Source organism: Drosophila erecta, unplaced genomic scaffold (assembly GCF_003286155.1).
Source record: "Drosophila erecta strain 14021-0224.00,06,07 unplaced genomic scaffold, DereRS2 tig00000092-arrow-pilon, whole genome shotgun sequence".
NCBI classification, from domain to species: domain Eukaryota; kingdom Metazoa; phylum Arthropoda; class Insecta; order Diptera; family Drosophilidae; genus Drosophila; species Drosophila erecta.
In genome coordinates this window covers 7,816,917-7,823,899 of record NW_020825207.1, presented here as the reverse complement: position 1 = coordinate 7,823,899, position 6,983 = coordinate 7,816,917, and positions in this window count along the sequence as shown.

The window sequence follows — 6,983 nt, the reverse complement described above, 5'->3', positions numbered from 1 at the left end:
GCGCCACCAAATATATTATAATCGCATACATATTAGAGCTGTATAAGCACCGTTTTCGAAGCTGAATCCATTGTAGAAGAGGTAGGGCATATAAGAGCGGTATAAGAGTTTTGTATACGAGCTGGACTTAGCAGAGTCGTATAAGTTGGACTTTAAGATAATATTTGAGAGTGGGCTTCAAACTTTTTCGAAGTGTTTGTTGTTGTCTCGAGTGTTGGGCTTTTGGTTATGAAAGTAAAAGTATTTCAAGAGCTGCGGGTGTGCGGCGCAAACTTCATTGAACAGCCAGCAAAAACAAAAATGTATATCCTAGAAGTTTTCGACTTAAGTGAAAGTGCCAGCAATGAGATGAATTAGAAAAAGTTTATGCCGGCTGAAATATTTGAGTAATAGGAAATGAATTGACCGAGATTCCGGATTACTTAGAGTCGGTATCAAAAGTTATGGGGCAGTGCGAAAACACATTCAAACAGCTCATAATCCAGTTAAGATTGGGGTCGAGAAATAATATTATATATAGAAGGCAATCTTAAATCAGTCAGTTTTGGGTACATTTAATTAAATTCGGCTTAAACTTTGCCAGTTGGACAAAATGTTAACAGGTCATCAACAAGTTAAACATTTAAAGTCGAACAGTGTTCCGCACTTTGGAAATTCGAATTTCGATTGGGGTAACAAACAGAAATTGACATGCACTCTTATGGTCGAATATCTCTACCATATGATATTTTCGCATGCTGGATTTTATTTTCAAATTAATTAAATACCTCGCACATCTCGAACAACACAAATCGCAATGCACTCGAGTTTTGCTTTTGCAGCTGATGAATCGCAATAAAATGCACTTCAATGCGAAAACAAAAATCGTTTCTGAAAAATTGAAGCCAAAGCAATAGCCCCTCCTCGACATCGGTGGAAAAAATAGCAAACAAGCTGGAAAAGAATCAACAAATATGTTTGTTTGCCTGTGCATCTGAATAATAAAAGTACTACGCCATCGAGGTGCCAGGGAAATATATCAAGGGCGAATACCTACCTCATGTTTCGAGCAATCAGAGATGGTTTATGCAATTATTTAATAAAAATTGCCAGCTCTTATAAACCATTTACGAAAGTGCAGTGCACAGGATTTATTACTGCAATACTACTGTGTTAATATTTGGTTGATCGAAACTGGAAATATATTAGTATTACCTAGAGATAGTGAAGGTACCCGATGATAAGTGTTTGATACTCTTATAGGCCGATTATCATACGTCCATGAGGACGGATTATGATTATGATTCTCTCGACATTTGATGTGTGAAATGGGCTGGCTAAGGACAGAATATAGCGTACAGATACAGGCTGAATAATGTGGTGGCTCAACTAGTGCACAGCCTGGCTTTATTAATGGCTCATAATGACTTAAGTGAAATTACTGAAGCGTAACTGGCCGTGCTCGTCGCTATCGCACCATCTCCCTCACTCAGCCGTTCGTGCCATCTCTTTTCGCCTAGCTGGCCCATTTCAGCTGCAACCATAAACGGCGAGAATTCCCACGCGGCATTTAATATTCTGTTGGCCGAGTAAATTTTACCCCGTCCCGTGAACCGACCAAACCCACCCTCCGCCGTTTTGACCCGGCTAACATGTTGCTTCTTCCTCCTTGACGTTTGTTGTTGCTGTTGGTGTTAGTGCCGCTGTGCAAGTTGTTAAGGTCAGTTCATATATTATGCTTTGCCGTGGAAAAGGTGCCATAAGTCTGCCACCATGTGCAGGGTGGTATACAAGTAGTTTTCCCCCAAAGCCTTTGTCTCTTTTCACTTTTCTCGTCTGTGCTGTTCCGTTCTGTTCCGTCCATGGGGCAACTGTTGCCTACTTTTCCCGCTTTTCCATTTGCCCTTCCGCTTTTGTTCGGCTCCCTTTGGCCTGCTAATTAAGCGAAATTTTGCGTAATAAGCTTGTCTGTAATTTGCGCCATCTTTCTGCCTTTTCTTTTCTGCCATTTTGTGCTTACGTGCGTGTGTGCGTATTGCCATTTTCCTTTTGGCCATTCTACGGTTTTGTTAACTGTCATCAAGGTGTTCATTGACTTTGTTATTATACCTCAATGAATTTCGTACAGATAGATGGCAGACAATTTCGGCACTGACTTCCCAGGAAAAGTTACTTAAGCTCGAGTTGTTCTACGTCCATCGGTTAACTGGGCTCCCAATTACGTCTATGTACGATAAACTAATTACAATTGATTAACAAACCAAAGCAACCCACATAAGGAACCCATATTGGAATACTGCATAATCTAGCACTTAAAACACATTAGAGGCAAGCGATTGGAGTTAGAATAAAGTCACTAATGCCTGAATTGTGGTTAGGTATTAACTGATCAATATGCTAATTAATAAGGCTGCAAATACTTTGTTATAATTACGAAGGAGCCAATTGGTTTGAGAGCAAAGGTAGCAGGATATATAAGTGATTTATAATTAGGTAATCATTCATGTTTTGCAAGCAAAAAGGTTTTAATACTTAATTGGCTTAAAGACCCAAAAATCGCCGAAGAATAAATGAAATTAGGTTTTTCTTGCGCAAAAAGCATTTTCCAGCTCCACGCACAGTGAACCCAAATCCGAAAGATACTCAAATGCACTTCAATTCCGAACCAACAGCTCTCCGCTAATTTGTGTGGCTCAAATACCTGCGCCAATGTTTGCCACTGATAAGAGCGCATTATTTACGCTACGCCTAACTCGGTACACGCATAATTTCATCAAAAATTCACACCGCCAGACAGGAAGAACAGGACGAAAAAATTATGGAAAAAAATAATGCAGATCGCTGGGCACAAGGCGAAAACAAAAAATGTACATAATCATATTGTGAAATTTTTAACACCTGCTGCTTGTTGTGGTTGCGTTGCCCTGCCATTTTTATCTGCTGTTAGTGGATATCAAGCGAAATAATAAAGGCATTATTTACACAGGCGAGGCAACAAAAAGCCAAAATGTCATTACACACACACACACACACTCAGGCGGCTGAGTTGTGTTGGTGTTGTTTCAACACATGTAAACAAAACCATTGAATTAAACCGAAAATTAGCATCGATTTAAGTCAAGACCGGCGTATTATCCCCCTGGCTCACCTATGTGACCCCCAAGCCCCCCCCCATGCCCACCAAAAACTCGCCACGACTTAGCGCGCTTATCAGTTACGCCAAAACCCGAGCAAGAAACACAAACCCCCTAACCACCGCGCCCAGTTGGCTTTAAACAAATTTTGAGCATAATTTAAACATGTGTTGCCAGCCCGCCGACTACCAAGCCGCCTACGTGGTACACGCTGCGTATGCTTAATCCCTTTTAATCCGCATTTCGGCGACGTGTGTGTGCCTACATAACCCCAAACAGGAAAACAGGAAAGCAGGAGGAGCCGGAGAAAGACAACAACAAGGACATCCCCTCGCAGCCCCAACAACAACAGCAGCAGCAGCAGCGAAATGCAAATGCAAATCACGCCGCAGTCACTGATAAGGTGTCCTGGTATCTCCAAGCCAGAATGTCCTCGTTACGCCCCTTTTTTCCCCTTTTTTGCGCATTTTCAAGTGGTTTCGCGACTCGGCGGTCCCAGATGTCAGACCACAGAGATCCTTGATAGATGCGCAACAACTAAGAGCCGAATGGCAATCTGTAAACTGAAAATCACACAGGTTGCCTGTGTATCGATGGCGAAAGTTGGGCCAAAAGTGGGCACTTATCACAAGCAAATATTTGTGAGTATAAGATGCCAGCCGAATAAAATGGTGTAACATCGAGTACGGAGCAGTATAACATGATAACTGATTGGCTTTTGGTAACAATTATAGTTAATATTGTATGCATAGCAGCTGTAGAAAACAGTAAGTACAACATTTAATTAACTGAAAGCCTCAGTGGGCAAGTAAAGGTATTTAGCTGACGAATGCATCTCGTATTTAAAGTTTGCCTTTTCATCCGTCTGTCTAAAATCAATGGAGGGGAAAAGAAATATGCCTTTTCTTACCCTTTTTCGAGCAATCAGCTTTTACTTTGCTTTGACGCACTGACAACTTGAATGGGGACTTGCAACTAACATTTTACTCAGTTGCATTCAGTTGGCAAATTTAATATGTGCAATATTAATTTTCATCATAAAAAAGACTTTTGTGAAAGATATGGATACATTCTCTGGCCAAACGTCATAAATGTTGCACGTGTAGGACACAAGAAGCCGGAGAATGGAAATGAATTGAAATAAAATGAAATAAAATGAAATGTAAGCCCAAAAGTAGCAAACCGTTAAGCTCTGGACGGCTAACAAAGGAAGGGCCGAAAGCAGTTACACAATTTATGCATGGCTAACCCCCCAATGCCCCCCACCAACAAAACATTTTGTTGCATTCAGCGCCATCTTAGAGCGGCACTCGTCTGCCTATTGTAAATGCAACTTAGAATTTGTTGCAAATAAAGTGAAATGGCAACGGCTGCTAGAAAATTCCACATCCACATCCACATCCCCATCCGCACTCATCGCCAAAATACAGGGCCAAAAAAGAAGAAAGCCAGAGAGAAGGCAAAAAATTGGCAATTTAACATTTGACGTTTTCTACGAGACTTGTTCAAACAATATACTTGGGAATTTGTTTTAATGCTCCAACGGGGATTGAGTGGAGGGGGTCGGGGAGGGGTCAGCAGGGGCAGCGGGGGCAGGGTTACTTTCCAGCTTTTCTCCGACTTTCCTCAGCTTGTTCGGCGCAGCCCGAGGACGCTGCAAGTTGCAATAATGGCTTTAAATTTTTATTAGATGACGACGCTTATGCGCCTTAGTTGCCTACAGTTGCCTACAGCTCCTCGCATTCCTGGAATCCTCGCCTCCTCGAGTCCTTGCATCCTTGCATCCTTGCATCCTGAAATGCTGAAATGTTGTTGAGAGTTTCAGCGCGGATATGTGTGTGAACAGTGTGCATGGCAGTCGCGCTGTTCACGTCGCACTGGCCACGTGTTCAGACACACTTATGTGTATATTAGTAGCCAGGAGGTGTGAAAGGAGCTGGCACAACATGCAGTGGACGCTCGACCTGTTTATGTGTAAGTATGTGCACTAATTACCAAAAATGGGGTAAATAAAAAGGGCAGCAAGTGCAGCCTTTTTGGAAATAATAAATATTAAATAAATAAGTACAGCGAGTCTGTTTCAGTTTTGGTTCTTTTGGGTATAACTTATGCTTTCACAGGTACAATAAAAAGATGCATCTCTTTGTTGACTTACTTATTTGTTATAGGTTTGCCCATCAACAAGGAAATGCCTTAAATGTGAGTATAGTAGGCATAATAGGTTCATAGTTACTCTGGTTTCATTTCACCCAATTTAAAGCATACTTTGCAGAGCGTGTATTCCCCAAGTTCGCCATTTGGCAACTGCAACAAAGCGAATTAAAGTGATTGTGCGAATGCCAGTTCACTATGGGGAAGTTGACCTGTTTTGTTGGCATAAATTAATATATCGTAAACTATTTATGATACGATACCCACCTAAAACAAAAAAATATTTTTTTTACTCAATATATTCTTCAGTATCTATTTTAACGTTAAAAACTAAGTCATATTTATATATGAAGATCATTCAAACATTCGCACGAGAACAATTAAGTGACTGCTTTAATTTAGAGGTGATATTATGGGGTCCGAAATTTTCAATCCTCTGTGAAACACATTAGTAAAGTGGAATTCAACTTTGCTTGGAATTCAACTTATTTTGAAGAAACTTTATCCAGCTTTCTATTGCACATTTCCCATTTATGCAATAAATTCACACAAAGTGTGCGCGGTTTCTTCCATACGTGACTTAATTAATTTCAAAAATGCTGTCGTCGATATGCCCACAAATAAATTTGAATATTGCATTCAGCTTTTCACAAGCTAGCGTGCGCCACACAAAAGTCAAAAATTACTATTGTTCGAATGGGGAATTAATCACTCTAAAACAAGAGCTAACACACCTGTTCAACAAATTTCAACAATTTTTTAGCAAAAACATAAAGTACACATTTAAAGAATGACTATACATTGCAAATATGATTGGTTTAGGCCATGTGGTAGAAAAGATATGAATTTTAGTAGGCATTAAAAAGTGAAGCTCACCGACAACTGACTTTACAGCTGTTATTTTTTAACATTAAAGTGTTAATTTAACGTTTCCGTTGCATAACATAAACATATGATCAATTATAAATATAAATATTTGCATTTTTGGCCAACAAACCAGGTCAAACACCCATAGTGCATTTAGCTAGAGGCCCCTGAGCTTATGCTAGACTTTATTTAATGCGGCTGTTGCCTGTCGCCTAATTCGCATAATTACGCGCTTATTATTTTTGCCAACTGTCGCTGTATCCGTGTCTCTAGCCATAGCTGTATCTGTATCTGCAGTTGTATCTGCATCTGGGCCCGCTCCGCCTGTGTATCCGTCTCCCTCCGGCGGCCTGTTGCTATCTGTTGCTCCCACTTTGCGAGTGCGTAATTTTATTTAGCTTTGCGTGCAGAGCTGTAATTGTGTTATTTGCTTGATTTTATTATTTGCCCCAGGCCGCAGGCGGCAGGCGGCACAGCCGCACCTAGCGGCCATAATTAACCAAATAAATAAAACAGTCGAATTGGTGGGTCGAATTCGCGTTTATCTAGGGCTTACTATGGGTTTGCTGGATAACTAATACGGCAGCATCGGCACTCGCATACAATGTTGTCACATTTTTTAGCTGACTATTTGCCATTTGGCCCGCGGTGTTTGTTTTGGGGTTTTTAATGTCCTGGCCTGCAGGGACGAAAGCAAATTAAATGGCTGTCAAATGTTGTTTTATTTCAGCTGGGTGGCTTTTTGTTTGCGGAACTACTTATTGGCATGTTTGCGAATTCGGTTTCGCAAATTCAGTTTGCTTGTTTTGGCACTGCCATTATGAAGTTGTGAGCATAACTAATTGAAAAGTT